General features: G+C 40.7%; 1 long non-coding RNA gene across 4 annotated transcripts in view; it reads left to right on the top strand.

The window, feature by feature from the left end:
* LOC123782050 (uncharacterized) overlaps window positions 1-17,389 on the top strand; it is a 63,397-nt gene that overhangs the window by 34,877 nt on the left and 11,131 nt on the right. For all 4 annotated transcript variants that reach the window (XR_015727765.1, XR_015727764.1, XR_006776891.2 and 1 more), the window contains exon 5: window positions 16,062-16,171. This is a non-coding gene — a long non-coding RNA (uncharacterized LOC123782050). The remainder of the gene's footprint in view (window positions 1-16,061; window positions 16,172-17,389) is intronic.

Here is a 17,389-nt window from a genome sequence, read left to right as displayed (position 1 = left end):
AGTAATATCCTTACATAAAGTCACTGACAGGAAGGAATTGGCTGGGTTGGGGTTCAGTTCCACTTTTGCTGAACCCCAAAGTCTGTGCCCTTTGCATCTCTTCATCATTCCATAAGATAGGTGGGTACATCCGTTCCCATCTGTATTCATTTCCTTGTGCCTCTGTTAACAAAGTGCCACCGCTGGGTGGCTTAAGACAACAGAAATTTATTGTCTCAGTTTTGGAGGCTAGAAGTCATAAATACAAGGTGTTGGCAGGGTCATGATCTCTCAAAGTCTCTAGACGAGAATCTGTTCCATGCCTTTCTTTTAGCTTCTGTTGTCATAAGTGATCCATGGTGCTCTTGGCTTGAAGCTGCCTCATTCCAATCTTTTCTTCTGTGGTCACGTGGCATTCTCTCTGTGTGTGTTTGTCTCACGTGGTCATCTTTTTTTTTTTTTTTAAGATTTTATTTTTTTATTTGACACAGAGAGAGAGTACAAGCAGGGGAAGCAGTAGGGAGGGGGAGAAGCAGGCTTCCACTGAGCAGAGAGCCTGATGTGGGGCCCAATCGCAGGACCTTGGGATCATGACCCAAGCCCAAGGCAGACACTCAACCAACTTAGCCATCCAGGTGTCCCATTAGATGGTCATCTTATAAGGATATCAGTCATAATGGATTTGCACCTACCCCCCACACCTAGCTCAAGTATGACCTCATCTTAGCTAATTATATTTTAATAGCTCTATTTCCAAAGAAAGTCACATTCTGAGGTCCGGGGAGTTAAGATTTCAATATGTCTCTTCAGGGTGACACAATTTAACCCGTAACACCATCTAATTTAGGTTTCCTTCTCTATCAGAGCTCTATTTCAACCATTTCCTGATGAATAAAAGTATTAGTACTGTTGGGGAAGAGAAGTTTCCCACTACCCTTCAAGATCCTTTCAGTTGTCCTAAAAATTAAATTGACATGAGACAGATTAACAGGAGCAAATCAAATTTAATTACCTATGTACATGGGGGGTCTATAAGAATAGGAGGCCCACAAGCAGTTAGATAAGTGAGGCTTATATGCCTTCCAGAGCTAGGGAGAAGAAGGTAGGCACCTGGGGCCTGAAAGGGAAGGAAGAAAATTCACAGGGAGATTTAAAAAAAAAAAGAGTAAATGGGGGCGCCTGGGTGACTCAGTCAGTTAAGTGTACGACTCTTGTTTTCTGCTCAGGTCATGATCTCAGGGTCATGAGATTGAACCCGTGTTGGACTCCTCACTCAGCAGGGAGTCTGCTTAAGGATTCTCTCCCTCTGCTCCTCCCCCCACCCCTCACTCTCTCTCAAATAAATAAATCTTAAAAAGGAAGAAAAGAGTAAATGTTCGAGAACCAAGTGTGGCTGGGCCACACAGAAACAATGGAACATAGAATGGAATTTTAACAGATTTTGCTAAGCTCCTCACTATCTGCCACACCTAGTTTATATTATACCATAATTATCTATGGCAGTAGCTCCTTTCCAGGAGCAGGCCCTCTAACTTGTTTCAGGCAGTTAGGGGATGATCAAGGGTTCTTACGGAGTCTTCTATTTTTTTATTTTTGTTTTTTTAAATAATCAGTCTAAAATAATCCATATGCCAGAGACACACTTCGAGGTGGCAAAGTTTGCTCCCCTACCGTAACTAAAAGTTCTAACAAAATTCACTGATACCATAAAAATATGGTAAAATTACTATTGAAGGAAACCTGGTTTTAAAATCTTGACTCGGTATTAGAATCATACTGTTGAAATATTTCATTTCCATGGATCATTTTTCTTTGTGTTAAATTTTTTCACACATTAAAATATACACTGGAGTTATCATTATCACATTAGGAGTAATTGAACAATTAATTCCTCAAAAAGAGTCTCACCAGAAGTGATTTCAGGGTATTATCCAGTGCATTGTGATGACAACTAGGTCTTTTAGAATGTAATGATTATTCTCAGAGGACTGCCCTTTCTGTAGACTCTCAAGCGTGACTACAATAAGTTTGGAGCTCATCTCAATGCCAAGTCTAATTGTTATCATTTCAGTATTTACGGTGCTATTGTTTCATTGCTGATGGTTCTTCCAGAAACACCTAGCTGCCCATTAAGACTAGGTGTACCTGCTGTGTACTGATGTTTTATCTATTTGAATAGACAGTAGATTATACCAAAGATATAAACAGGAGCATTTCACAAATGCAAAAAACATTAAGGTTGTTTTTGGTGATTGAGATACCTACTGTATTTGTTATAAAAGGGCACGTCTACAGAATTTGAATTCCCCTGGCTGGGACAGTGATCTGTCTAGGCTATAGCACAGGGCCCCTTTCAGGTGTCTAAAATTATCAAGAGGGACAAAGTCGTATTTGCAGAAGGGCACACATTTACATGTGGCTTGCATAAATCATTTTGCTCATGCTGCACTTCTGTTACTTCCGTGGTTTCATTTCCCTTACCTTACTATCGATGACCGACCCCCATCTTCCAGAGAGACAGTTTGAGGCAATGTCATTTTCTGGTTATCCACGTTGTTCTTCTAAGATTCCAGACATGTGGAAGTTCATTTGTTTAACAAAAGTAATCCGACTCCTCCCCAGGCCCTCCAGCTTTTCAATTTAGGAGTGTGTGTGACTGGGAACATTTCTATTTATACAAAACTTACACACACACACAGCCTGAAGCTTCTACCCTGCTTGACTGCAAGTCTAATTTGCTCCCCAACTATTTTGGAGTATCCTTGGGGCGGATGAGAGAATTGGTTATCCTTTCCATACTCCCGTTCTGGTCCTTACTTCTCACCTCCCTCCCACCACCCTCTGGCCTTCTCTGTCATTCATCTCGGCTGTTTCACAAACATTCCTCCACACCTTGTTCTTCTCTCTAATCTCTACCCCTCTTACACCACATGCAGAGCTCTTTCTTATTTTTCCCAAAGGATGTAAGGCAAGGCTGCCATGTTTAACACACTTTACCAAGGAAACTATTTTGCAGAAAAGGGGAATTTAAGCCTGGATAGCCTATTATTACTGTCAGTGGCATTCATTGACCACACCCTTCAGTTGGGGTCTCCTGGGGACATCTGTTCTCTAAACCACCCACCCCGACCCACCTCTATGTTGTCTGGGCCCACTTCCTCCTTTTTAGCTGCCTCACCTCCACCACTTTCAGGTAAAGGAGACAGAAATCCCCTAATAATTAAAAAAAAAAAAAAAAAAAAAAGCTGTGCTGCAAATGAAGGCCCTCCTTCTACGTTCTTGAAAGGCAACATCACATTATCAAACAGCACCTACCATCCCATCCCAGTCTGAACCACATGCGTTGGGATTACTCAACTGCCAGCCTTCCCTGAGAACAATGGACAGAAAGGACAGAGGGAAGGTCCCTCCTGGAACAAAATAAAGGTCCCTTTCAAGCTTTTATGCAGAATGCAGACACTACACCAGTGTCACAGCACTTTATTATTTTTTTTTAAAAGATTTTATTTATTTATGTGACAGAGAGACAGCCAGCGAGAGAGGGAACACAAGCAGGGGGAGTGGGAGAGGAAGAAGCAGGCTCCCAGCGGAGGAGCCCGATGTGGGACTCGATCCCAGGACCCTGGGATCACGCCCTGAGCCGAAGGCAGACGCTTAATGACTGTGCTACCCAGGCGCCCCTGCGCTCCCCAGGGGCCTCCACATCAGCACTTTAAAATTTTTCCTGCTACCAAAATGTGTCAACACTACTTAGTGAAGATCTATTATGGGGTACGTATTACCATGTTCGTGACGTGAGAGGTCCCAAAGAATAGGGACTTTACCTGGCCTCCCGACCTTCCATCACATGGGGACCCCTCACTGAAAATGGATTCTACTCCTGGTTCTGTCCTGTGTTAGCTCTGTGTCCTTGGATAAGTCACCCGAACTCTCAGAACTTTAGTAATCCCACCTTTAGAATAATACCAGCCTCGACATGCTTTCAGGACTTTGCAGGAAGTGAGACTATAAGAAAGTAAGTACTTATAAAATTGTATGCAAATGCACAGTATTATAATTACTAAATCTTAGTCCATTCTAAGAGATTCTTGTGAACAGATGCCCTGTAGAAAGTAGTTTTTGTGGATTCTGGGATGTTTCTAGAAGCTGGTTAGAAGCTGGAAGGAAGGAAGAAAAAGATATTTGAATACAGTCATCATAATATCCAAAGTTATTATGCCAGGCTCCCAGTGGAGGGAGGTATTAAAATAAAATAACAATGAAACATTTTAAAAATAAAGTAAAATAATAATTAAACTCAGAAAGGGAGGCCAAGGAGTGAGTGCCACAGGTGAGTGCAGTGCTTGAAAATTAGAACTCTAGGCTTCTGGATAGAAGTCAGGTATCCTGGGTGCAAAACCTTCCACTACAGCAAGACCTTGATGGATACTTAGCCTTTCTTTGCCTCAATTTCTTCATCTGTGAACAAAACAAAACAAACAAACAAAACGTTGTTCCAGCTCCCATTTCCTAGTGTTTCTGTGAGGCTTAAGTAAGCTAATACATGTGAGGCCTGTAGAAGGTTGCGTGAGAAATGGCCTAACACAGCAAATACTAACCACTGTTAAATCTGGATAGCCTAATGATGGTTTACCCCAGATTTGAGTAGACTTTTCTGCTTAAGTTCAGAATGCTTAACTGAAACCTTTGAGTTTGAGGATTGTACTCTATGTGTCTGCAAGTGAATGATGTGAACTAACGCCCATAATCCTCCCCTTCTCACTCCACCTTTCAAGGTCCTTCAATATAAGTACTTGTACCTTTATTGATTACTGTTGCGCTGCGATCAAACATCTGAGTTTTTATTCATCGCTCCTCATTGGTGCGCCAGATTCCATGCTATCGTCGTGGCTCTCTTTGCAACAGTATTCCACTTGGTTCTTCAGCGAGGGGGCCAGAGAAAGAGGTGGAACTGTCTTTGAAACAATGCTTTCATTGAACATTCTCGAATGCTGTGTATGTACGTGTGTGCGTGTGATGTGTGTTTTCTGTTGTTTTGTTGACTCAGATCCAGCTGGTGGTCTGCTTTTCTTCCTAAGACTTTCTTCCTTGCTTCCCTCTGACCAGTGGTTTCCCAGTTTGTGTGTTTATGGAATTTATTCGTTCCTTATCCACAAAAATCTACGTCCGTGACCTCAAAATGTATGTGGGTGTGCCTGTCAGGGACACACAGTGGAGGCGTTGTGTCTTGGAGCCAGCCTATACTCTGTATGCGATCCCAGGACAAGAGCATTTACTTTGGGCCAAATGTCATTTACAAATACAAAAAGCTGGTCCCGTAGTGAAATGATCTCCGAGCTCTCTGGGGTGAGGAAATGGGCAAGGTTGGTAGCAGTTTCAGGTTGAACCTGTTTGGTTTCTTTTTGCTGCGGCAAGGTGACCACGGTGGAGGGTTTTGCTTTCTCTGCTCTGAAGTTTCACAGCTTCCCCGGTGAACTCCAAGGTGAATGAGGTAACTGTCTCACTTTATCCAAACAGGGGCTGCTTTGTAACCCAGACAGCCGGCCTAGTATTCTAGTGAGACAGGGGCATGTTCTCAAAGAGACAGCCGGACTCGCGAGAGCATCACCTCCCGGTGCCAAAGTGCCTGGTGAGCTTCGGAATCATAAATCCGCCATGTAGGATGCCCACAAAGGGAGCTAACTTCGTGACTCAGTGTTTTTAACAGAATGCAGGAACCTGTGATGTGTTTGTCTGCTCCGGGGTCATCTGCCTCCTGATCTTTCGCAACCACGATGCTGAGAAGCCTACGCTTTCTTGCTTTCCTTTCTTGTTTCTAGAACTCTGTTGATTGAGATTTTCCGGGACTCCACCCCTTCCCTTCTTGTCTTCTTGTCTTTAGTTTTAACTTTATTTTTTCTTCTTTTTCTTAAAAAGATTTATTTATTTATTTGAGAAAGAGAGAGAGTGTGTGTAAGTGGGAGGAGGGGCAGAGAGAGAGAAGCTCAGGCAAATTTCACACTGAGCACAGAGCCTGGGGCGGGGGCGGGGGGCGCTCTATCTCAGGACCCCAAGATCAGGACCTGACCTGAGCCAAACCCAGGAGTGGGTCGCTTAACCGACTGAGCCACCCAGGCACCCCTATAGCTCCCCCTAATCATTTAAAAATGCACATTATGTTCATACAATATGTGATATATTTAGAAATTTTATCCTACCTTTTTAACAACTTAGTATACTTTGAGCATTTCGCCATGCCATTACATTTTTTGGGAAACATGCATCTTGATGATGATACAATATGACAACTTATGTCCTAGGATTGCTTAACCATGCCCCCCCCCCTTTTTTTTTTACATTTGGATTGTCGCTTTTCAGTATTGCACTTAATTCCGATTTTGGCTAGCCCTTGCATCTGTGTGGGATGACTCTGGGCAAGTCCCCTCCTCACAATGGCACAAAATTCAATAAAATGATATTAAATAATGAATTAATCAAAGTGCGCCATTCAGGTATCCCTGCTGTAAGGAAAGAAACGAGAAGTCTTCTCCCCTTATCCATCTTAGTGTCAGTGGCTGAGCCCTGCAAATCAGACCGATGAATTGATTAATGAGAGAAAAACAGAGGTTTATCAAGGCCCGCATGGGACATGCGTGGGGGTACTCCGGGATGAGTAACTCAAAGAGGGTTTATGTACCACTAGTAAAGATCAGTAATTTTGTAGAAATGTGACAAGACAAAAGACAATGACTCTGAGCTTCTGGGCGCGGCACATTGTGAGAAGGCAAATGTATGGGAAACTAAGGAAGATCTGGGCGAGTTAATAAAATTGGTTATGTAGATTCCTCTGGTGCCTCTAGGCTGATAAGAGTCTGGAGTTGTCTCTGGGGTCCATTTCTGTCCTTTCTGGTAGAGAGGGGAAGGGAGGCACCTTTACAAACTTAGGCCTTGGTTTTTGGCAAATACGGGGAAGGCAGAGAGCTTTTCTTGAATCTGCTTTTCCTCAGTTGTGTTCAGCTCAAAATAATCCTTATGCCCAAATGGTGCATTTTAGGGCACGTCCTGCTACCCTTCATTGTGCTTCCTGTCAGTCATCTTCACTGTTGCTGGCACCCTCTTCTAAGGAGACTTCTGCCTCCGGTGGCCACTGCTACAGGCACCAACTTAGGGGGCCTTATCTGAACCGTGCGGGCCTTCCGCGCCAGCCACAACTGATGAGACCGGGTTGGCACCAACCCAACGGCAGGCCAGAGGCAATGGTGTGGGCCAGTGGGAGAGGACAACCAGATCAAACTGAGAAGCCAGGAGAGAAAGAGGCAATTACCTGAGGGAGGGAAAGGGAGAAGATGCAGAGAGAAGCCTTGGGGGAGAAAACGCAGTAGGAGACAGCCTGGAGATTTGAAATCCACACCTGGCTCTGCCACTGACCTTGAGGAATTTATTTAACTCCTTCAAACCTCACTGTTCTCATCTGTAAATTGGACAGAATCACCCTTACCTCATAGGCTTTGGGGGAGGATTAGAGATAGAGTATATATAAAGGGTACATAACAGAATAGGACCTCACCAAATGGTAGCTATTATTACGCATAAAAGTATTTTTTAGAAAGGAAATAAATACAATAGAATCTTCTAAAATCATCACTTATAATAAAGAATAAAGCATGTGGGGGAAGTAAAGGATTTATACAATACAATAGCTAGATTTTAAGTTAAGACACAGTCTGTTTTAATGACATGTTTATACACTATACTTAGCACAGTGCCTGACAAATCTTAAGTGTTTGATGAATGCATATTGCTTTCAGTAAATAGCTTCAAAGCAAGATTTTCCTTTGACTCTAGTACCACTCGGATACTTAGTTGATTGAGCATTTTTACCAATGGAATCTCCTTGCCATAACTTGCCTCAATGTAACTCACTGAGCCCCTTGCATGTGGAATCATTGCAACAATGTTTCTCTTTGAAAGGCTGGGGTTTATGAGGCCATTTTTTCCTTTAGTCTATTCCCTATTCCTTTTAATTCTCATTTGCTCTTTAGTTTCTACCATATTTCACAGGCAGCAAAATAAAGCAAACAAAAGACCTTTCATAAAAGTAACTTCCTACTATAACTTCTCTCCGTGAAATCTGCTGAGATGACAAAAAACAATCATAAAAGAAATGAAAACATAAGCCAGGCTAGTTCCCCCAAATCTTTCATAGGGTACCAGTATTGATATTTAAGTGAAAAGTCTCTGCAAGATCCTGAAAGTAACCCTGAACTCAAGGCAGGATGAGCTAGGGAGGGAAAGGGACTGTGAGGTGTGGTTGACACCTGCTGTTTTTGTCCTCTCTGGGCAACACTCCTGTCTACACTAGGGAGCTGGTCTTCCCAGAGCCCATGGGACTGGCAATGGGGGTGGATACTCCATTCAATCATGACTCCCCTGCCATGTTAACACAATACAGTTGGGCACTGACCCAAGCAAATCTGATCTTATTTCTTCCAAGGGATTTGATATATGAAATATTGGGAAAAAGAGGGAGTCTCTTATTTTTACACCAGGAATTATAAGGTTATACGTACAATTGGCACTACCAGGAGCCATATGTCCTACCACATAAAATGAACTTATTTGTATCAGAAGAGAATTAGGTCACATAGAAAAGAAAAGAAAAAAGCAGAGACAAACATAACCCAAGAGGAAGAGTGGGAAATAAAATCTTGGTGACATCATTGGCACACCTGAATGCACCTGTGACTAAAGCCTTTGTTTGATAGAGCAGATTGTAAGAGTAGAAAATGAGTTCTCCTGTCCCCACCCCCACCGCACTTCCAGCCCCAGGCTTGGTAAGTTGGTAAAAAGGTTTTAAAGAAAGAGGGAAGTTACTGGCACACAGAAACAGGGAAGAATTTGGAACTGAACAGCCATCCACGAGGGAGGGGATGAGGAGCACAAGTGGAGGAAGAATAGAAGATGATCTCGTCCTGTGACAGAACTGCTCCTCAGAGCTTTTCAACTTTTAAACAAATTCAACTAAAGATCGCTAGATATTGATGTCAGTTGATTTCTTGGGAAAATCTTTTTTTTTAATGGTACGTAGTTTTGTATGCTCATAGTTTTGTATCTGTGACATATAGAGAACAGAGACACGGGATTTAGTTGATACTGTGAAGTCTTTGGTCTTTCATACATCCTGAAGTTGGCTGGGGACTAAACCAGTTATTGCAATCTTTGAAGGGCCGAGAGGCCTTAACTATCATCTGAATTATAGATGTAAAAAGAAACAAGATTCAACACACACAGAAGAGGTGTTTCCTAGAGAAGAAAACAAAACAAAACAAAAACAAAAAAAGGAAAAAAATTATTTAGAGTTAATGCAAAGAATTTCTCCTGAAAGAAGAGATCTAAATATTCAGGTTAAAACAACATCAAGGAAAAAAGTCATAAGATCAAGACAAGATCAGAAAGTGATCAAGATCAAGACATATCCTGATGAATTTCAAGGATGAAAGAAGTGTTACAAGCATCGAGACAGAAAAGACTTGTCACCTTTAAAGAAAAATAATATATATCAGGCAGGCCTTAGATGTCTATCCGAAGGGACACTAGAAACAAGCAATGGTGGAAAAAAAAAATGACACAGAATTCTTAGCCTAGCCAGGACAGCTTCCAAATGTAAAGGCATGAGAAACACAATCTTAAATATGTAAGAACTTTGTAATTATAGTGATAATAAAATCTCTCTAAAAAAATCTACTTAAGAAAATAACCCTGCTATCTGAAAGAATAATCATATTTAGAATTTACAAGTTAAGTTGTGATAGAGAGAGATTAGCAATAAATACTGTGGTCTGTTAAAAAGAATTAAATCTTTTATAACTGTGGTATCTTTTGCTTCTGAATAATGTGATCATTATGGCTTCTGAAAGAATTGTGTTTTTATTATCTTACCAAGTGAAAATATAAGAATAATGTGACAATAATAGACCGAGATAAGAACAAAAAGGAATCCCAGAACATGCCAACAAAAAGCAAAAGATTTCTAGTTGGTTCATGGTGGCACAGTAAACGACCATGTCCCCTTCCACCCCGCGTTCCCTTGAGAAGGTGGAAAAGAAGCCGAAGGGCAATCAAATGACAAGAGTGCTAGAAAGCAGAGAAAGAGTACAGACCACAAAGTTGGAAGTATTCATGCAGACAGTAGAAGAGTTTACAGGGACAAAAAAGGGAAGTGACACCACAACCCCAAATATCAGAAGTAAGAGAGATTTTTCCCAGGGAAGCACCTAGAGAGGCTGAGCTCAGAGTCATGAAATCCAGCACACTGGAGAGCAGGTGACATCATGCCAGTTCCAGGCTGAGCCCTGGAGGGGACTGGCAGCTTCTACTTTCCTTCCCCTTGGAGCTCTTGGAACCCAGCTACCTCTCAGAACCCGGAAGCCACTCTGTGAAAAGCACGGGCCACATGGAAAGGTTAAGTGAAGGTGTTCTAGTCATCAGATCCAGCTGAGCTTCCAGCCTATAGGCAAGCACCACATGTGGCCATGGGAGTGAACCATTGAAAAAGAATGAAGCTTGGGAGAATACAGCTCCACCCATACCTCATGGAGCAGAAGATGACCCAGCAGAGCCCAGTCAACCCACAGGGGCACTGGGAATTATAGAATAGTATGGACATGTTGAAAATACTGATAGCAAAAGAGAATACTATAATTAACAAATACTGAGTGCAGAAGAGGGAAGGGGACATAAAAGGAATCAAAATATAGCAAATATACTTTAAAGTGTGAATTATAACCACCAGAAAAGCAAACCCAGAAAATCTTAAGTTGTTTCTGGAAAGTGAAACTAAGGGTAGGAATAATTTAGAAGGCAGTTTATATTTCTAATTTTATTTTTTAAATTATTTTTGAAAATTTTATTTACTTGAGAGAGAGGGAGAGTGAAAGAGAGCATGAGCAAGGCAGAGGGAGATGGAGACACAGACTCCCTGCTGAGCAGGGAGCCCAACGTGGGGCTCAATCCCATGACCCTGGGATCATGACCTGAGCAAAAGGCAGACGCTTAACCGACTGAGCCACCCAGGTGCCCCTTATATTTTTAATTTTAGACTCTTCTTTGTTTTCCTTTGTTTTTTTGCTATGTAAATCCTTATTATATTTAAGAAACCAAGTTAGAAGGTTATATTTAATGTGTAAAAATAAAGAAATATATCAAAATCTTATCACTTCTGTCTAGGAAGAGTAGAATTTTTTTCTTTATTTTTTAATTTTACCAACTTATATATGTTATATGTATAATAAATATATAAAAATATAAAATGTATTTTAAAACCATTTTGTATGTGTAAAGACTGATTAGATGAAAATACAAAGGCCAACCACATGTACACTGAAGATAAAAGACCTCAAAGAGACTGAAAATAAAAGAAGGAACAAAAGTGTAGCCAGCTGGGGCACCTGGATGGCTCAGTCAATTAAGCGACTGACAATTTTTTTTAATTTTTTTTATTTTAATGTTTTTTATTATATTATGTTAGTCACCATACAGTACATCCCCGCTTTAAACGACCAACTCTTGAATTTGGCTCAGGTCGTGATCTCAGGGTCATGAGATTGAGCTGCCATATTGGGCTCCATGCTCAGCTCAGTGGGGAGTCTGCTTGAGATTCTTCCTCTCCCTCTCCCTCTGCAACCCCCACCCCGTGTCTGTGCATATGTGTGTGCACATGCTCTCTTTCAAATAAATAAATAACATCTTTTTTTTAAAAAGATGTTATTTATTTATTTATTTGAGAGAGAGAGAAAGAGCAGACAAGCATGAGTTGGGGGGATGGGCAGAGAAAATAAAGTAAAATAATAATAGAAATAGTAATAATACAGGTTGAAACACATGAGGCAAAGTCAAGGTTATACCAAGAGAAAATTTCCTGACCTCCAATACCTTCATTACTTATCAAGGAAAATGAAAAATTTCTTAAATAAGTAAACAACTAACAAAGTTGTTTAAAGGGTGACAACAATGTTCTTTAAAAAGTTGAGAGAAATAATAGAGACAGTGCAAATGAACAAAACACTTGTTAAATCACTCTAGCCAGTTCTTGGAAGACAAGAACTAAAACAAGACCTGTCCTATAAAATGGAATAAATGCTAGCTGGGCTATCGTGGAAAAACTGGAGAAAGCATAAATATACAGAAAACGAGGGGGTAGGAAAATCCAGACTGGCCCCACCATTCCACCCCACTGGTCTGTGATTCATGGGTAGGACTCCATTTCTTCAGGCGATTCTTTTGTGAAAGATAGCCCAGGGCTCTGGAACTAACCCCAACAGACGAAAACTGAGAAATGAGTGGAGACTAAAGCAACAATCATATTAATATAAAGTCCTCAGGGCAGGAGTGCTTAAGATTTCTGCGGTAGTGCTTAAGATTAGGAGACACCCAACAGTTGGTAAAGAAAAGCTGGTTTAAGCAACAGGTTTTGTCATGGAGGAAGTTCAGATCCTCATTTGATTGGCTGTCCATCAGTCAGACACCCAGGCCCCATTTGAAATGGTGGAGAGAGAGGGAGAGGTGACATCATGCCAGTTCCAGGCTGAACCCTGAACAAAACCATACAACTTCTTTATTCCAGAATAGGATGTCATCACAGTATTGTCACGTTGGGAAGATACGATTTAATTCAGCCACATCTTGATGGGTTTTTCTGAACATCACTTTTATTTCTCTATAGTAGATAAATTAACTGGTATATGTGCATAAGCAAAGTGCATTTCTTTTGTTTTTCTTTTTATTAATTTCAATGATCACAATGGTAAAGATCAGCTAAAAAAAAATCCATTCTAGGAAAATGCTGCTCTTTCCCATGAGTAACATGTTCATTCAACTTGTTACAATTTCATTAAGGTTAACAACAACAAAACTTACCTGCCCCCTTCACGAGATAAAATCAATGTTTTCTTTGTATCATTGTAAAACTAAGGTTCAATTCCTAATTTTGTGTGTGTGTACAGGTATACCTATAAGAGAGAAAAAAACACTTGAGGGAAATTGCTTCTAGAATCTGGGTAGTCTTTCCTACATATTATCCATCTTTATGTTTACATACATTTCTTGTTACAATTTTGGTTATTTAGAATTTAAATTTTCACTACTAATTTTTGGTGTTAGAGCATTGTGCTCAGAGAATGTACTCTGTATAATTTCTGCTCCTAAATTTTATCAGTAGTTTCTTTGTTGCCTGACAATAAATTCCATTGCCACTGGAAAAGTATATTATCCATATAAAAGGTTGAACATTCGATATGCAGCTGTTAGGGTAACTTTGTTCGTTTTATTACCACTGCCTCCATAAGCTAGCTTATTTATCGCCTGTGTGATATATGAAAGACTGAGAAAAGTATTTTAAAATATCCTATATCTGGGGCGCCTGGGTGGCACAGCGGTTAAGCATCTGCCTTCGGCTCAGGGCATGATCCCGGTGTTCTGGGATCAAGCCCCACATCAGGCTCCTCCGCCATGAGCCTGCTTCTTCCTCTCCCACTCCCTCTGCTTGTGTTCCCTCTCTCGCTGGCTGTCTTTCTGTCAAATAAATAAATAAAATCTTTAAAAAATATATATCCTATATCTATCAATATTATATATATTCTTTTTTGGTTACATATTTTGACAGAATCTTATTCATAGTTTAAGGGAATATGAAGTATAACCTTTATTAACATATTTGATAGTGACTTCCTTTCGGGCGTAAAACTGGGTTCACGGCCAGAGCAAATGCAAAATTAAACTTTTTATTTTATAATATTCTGTATTATCTCTGCTTCCCAACCCTGTCCATGTGCTGTTTCTATTTTTCAAAGATAAAGAAGAAAGCAAAGTGTAAAATAAGACAGTCTTTTGTACCACAGTGCTTTATGCCTTCACCTCTACACTGTATGATATTAGTAGTATTCTTGCTTTATGTATTTATTTTTTGTTTAGGATTGCCTGATAAATATTTGGCCATCTTTTCTTTTTAGTTTATATCAGAAACTATGGGTGGGCCGGGGGCGGGGGGAGCCTAGGTGGCTTAGTCAGTTAAGCGGCTGACACTTGGTTTCAGCTCAGGTCATGATCCCAGGGTCGTGGGATGGGGGTGGGGAGCATTGTAAGACTCCCTGCTAAGCTTGAGATTCTCTCCCTCTCCCTCTGCCCTCCCCTCTAGTGTGTGTGCGTGCGTGTGCATGCACGTTCTCTCTCTAAAATAAGATCAATAAAACCTTTATATCAGAAACTATAGGGTCATTCAATATTAGAAAGTTTGTTACTATAATGTTACATTGTTAAATTAAACAAGGAGGTCATTAGATTGATGCCCCGGCAGCCTTTATAAGCAAACCAAAGCCTAAGCCTGGAAATGCCTCAAGGTTACAAAATTGAAACCTAAGGACAGCCAGTCCCAAACAGCCAACTAGGCTTTCCACTCTAATGATCTATGATTTGCTTTCATTGCCTCTGCCCTCTCTCTATGTAAGTCTTTCCCTGAGTTCCTTATGGAGTGTCCCTAACCAGTTCTTGTTTGGCATGGCCTGGTTTGAACTGATTTTTGCTCAGATGAACTCAATATTTTTTATATGCCTCAGCTTATCTTTTAACAATATTAATGAGTCCAATAAGCCTTTTGTTTTTTATTTTTCTTTTCTTTTTTTTTTTTAAAAGATTTTATTTATTTATTTGACAGACATAGAGACAGCCAGCGAGAGAGGGAACACAAGCAGGGGGAGTGGGAGAGGAAGAAGCAGGCTCATAGCGGAGGAGCCTGATGTGGGGCTCGATCCCGGAACGCGGGGATCACGCCCTGAGCCGAAGGCAGACGCTTAACCGCTGTGCCACCCAGGCGCCCCTGTTTTTTATTTTTCTTAAAAGCATCCCTTTAATTCCAAAGAATCATGATTCTTTTTTTTTTTTTTAAGTAGGCTCCCCACTCAATGTGGGGCTTGAACTCGCAACCTTGAGATCAAGAGTTGCCTGCTCTACTGACTGAGCCAGCCAGGTGCCCCTCTAACAAGTCTTTTAAAAAGCAGTATATGCTAGAAGGCATTGAATAAAATTCAACATCTGTATACCTACTGTCAGAAAAGTAGGAAAAGAAAGACACTGTCTGAATCATTTTACCTTTACTCTTTTCCGTGACTTATTTTTCGGGGTGTCCCTAGAAATCCCATTGACTGGATGGATGCTGTCTGAAAATCTGTAGATTCGGTCTGAAAATCTTTGTCTTTTCGTAGGAAATTTAACCTATTGATACTCATTGTTATAACAGATATAGTGATCTTTCCTGTGTTATTTTGTTTCATAATTTATTTTTAAATTCTACTAGTGATTGCCTTTAGGCCATTGGAACAAATCTGCATTTCTCTAAATGACAAAGCCAAAAGGGAAGTGGAGCTCTCCTTAATTCTCCAGCTCCGTTCAAGATAAAATGCATAGCTGAGTTTGGCTTTTCCTAAACCACGGGTTCCCTTGCCTTTACTACTATAATAATCCAGATTATTGTTAGTTAAATATTTTAATATTGTGTGTCTTTTCTTTCAGTATTTCCATGACTGCAAGTGCAAAAAATTCTTCATAAGATATTAGCAAATAGAATTCAACAATTAAAAAAGGATAACATATCATCATGAAGATAGGCAAGAGTGGTTTAGCGATAGATCAATCCGTGTGACTTGCCCTATTAACAACAACGCAAAGAGGAAAATACTCTGTGAACATTGCAAAAGATGCAAAAAAAGAGCACGTGTCATCTTGTGTTACAGTCCCCCTGACACCTGAGGCTCTGGGTTTTGTTTGTATGTGTTAAGTCTGTTTTCTCACTGTTGTTCAGTTGGGTAATTTCTTTGGTTCTTCTTCAAGTTCGCAGAGACTTCAGGTCATCTCCCTCCTGCTGTTGAGCTGATCTGCAAGTTTTTTCATTTTGGTTATTGCATATTTCAGTGCTCCCCAGCTAAAATAGCAATACAGCAATGAAGTGATTGCACCCAGAGCAGGGACAAAAGGAATAGGATGGGAGCCAGACAGCAGATATCCAGGACTATTCACAATGTAGGAAGCTTATAAAGGAGTTTTCATTACTTTAGCAGGTAAGATGGATGCCCAGTCTGCGCCTGGTTGCGGTACAGCACGGTGTCAAGGAGTAAGATGATTCTTTCTATAGAAACTGAGAGGATCAGAACTCAATAGGCACCAGGTAAGGTCCTATTAAATATGGGTATCTTAAGCAGAGCCTGGGAAATATGCTCGTATGTACACCATTTATGCTGGGAAGTGAGCCCAGTGGTGGGAGGTACTGGAAGAGGGAATAGGGTGACCATTGCATTTTCAACTGCTCACGGCTCTGGGGAACTGGAGTTTAATCTTGCTGGAAAGTTGGTGAGGAGCCATATATAATTCACCTGAGAATTGTCCACTGGAAGGATAGAAGAGGAGACTCTTCATCATTGATTTCCCCACCCCATCATCAAAGGTTGTCCTACCGTATGTTACGTCTCTCTCCTTCCAGCTCGCCCAGGCAGCTTCCTACAGTCCACTCCCTCACTGGTTGCTGCAGATATGAGGCCCTTCGGAGCAAAAATCATGATAAATTCATAGCCCTTAAGATCCCTTCCAGCCTTAAAATTCCATAACCCCCGTTTCATCTTCCCATTGACCATCCAGCCACACAAAATGGTAACCCTGGTTGAATGTTTGCACTTTACTGGTAAACAATCTCCTTGGAAAATCTAAAACATGGAACTTACAATGATTCCTTTTCCAATGTATTTTTTAACCAAAAGAATTATCTTCAGGCAGAAAATCTAACTGTATTCCTTGTCTGTTTCATGTGGTCACAAATAGCGAGAGTTTAAAGTACTAAAACATAGTTATGAGTCTGAATATAGACTCTTACAAGACCAGGTAATAACAAAGACAACACTAAGCAAAAACATAAATAAATGAAACATGTGGTAAGGACCCTTTTAATGCAATTTTCCCAAAACTTTTTAATTTGAAAACTTACAGAAAAGTTAGAATATTTCTTTTTATTTATTTATTTTATTTTGTTTATTTATTATTTTTTAAATTTATCTCTTCGCCCAATGTGGGGCTCAAACTTAACAACCCCGAGATCAAGAATCGCAGGCTCTGGGGACTGAGCCAGTCAGGCGCCCCCTAGAGGAGCTGCCGAAATAGCACAAAGAACTCCCTGGTACCCGCTCCCTTGATTCACAAACGCCTAACGTTCGGCCGCTTTTGCTTCCTCTTTCTTTCTCTGTCCCTCTCTCCGAATCATTTCAAAGTACCTCGAGGACATCATTGCACTTTATTCCTAACTATTTAGGAATAAGTAGTTATTCCTAACTATTTAATTACTAACTCCTAAGAGAAAGGACTGTTTCCTACATATACTGTGATCATATTCTAGAGG

The sequence above is a fragment of the Ursus americanus genome, chromosome 19 (genome assembly GCF_024610735.1).
Source record: "Ursus americanus isolate L20-20 chromosome 19, mUrsAme1.1.p, whole genome shotgun sequence".
Classification (NCBI taxonomy): domain Eukaryota; kingdom Metazoa; phylum Chordata; class Mammalia; order Carnivora; family Ursidae; genus Ursus; species Ursus americanus.
This window is presented reverse-complemented; position numbering and strand designations above follow the sequence as displayed.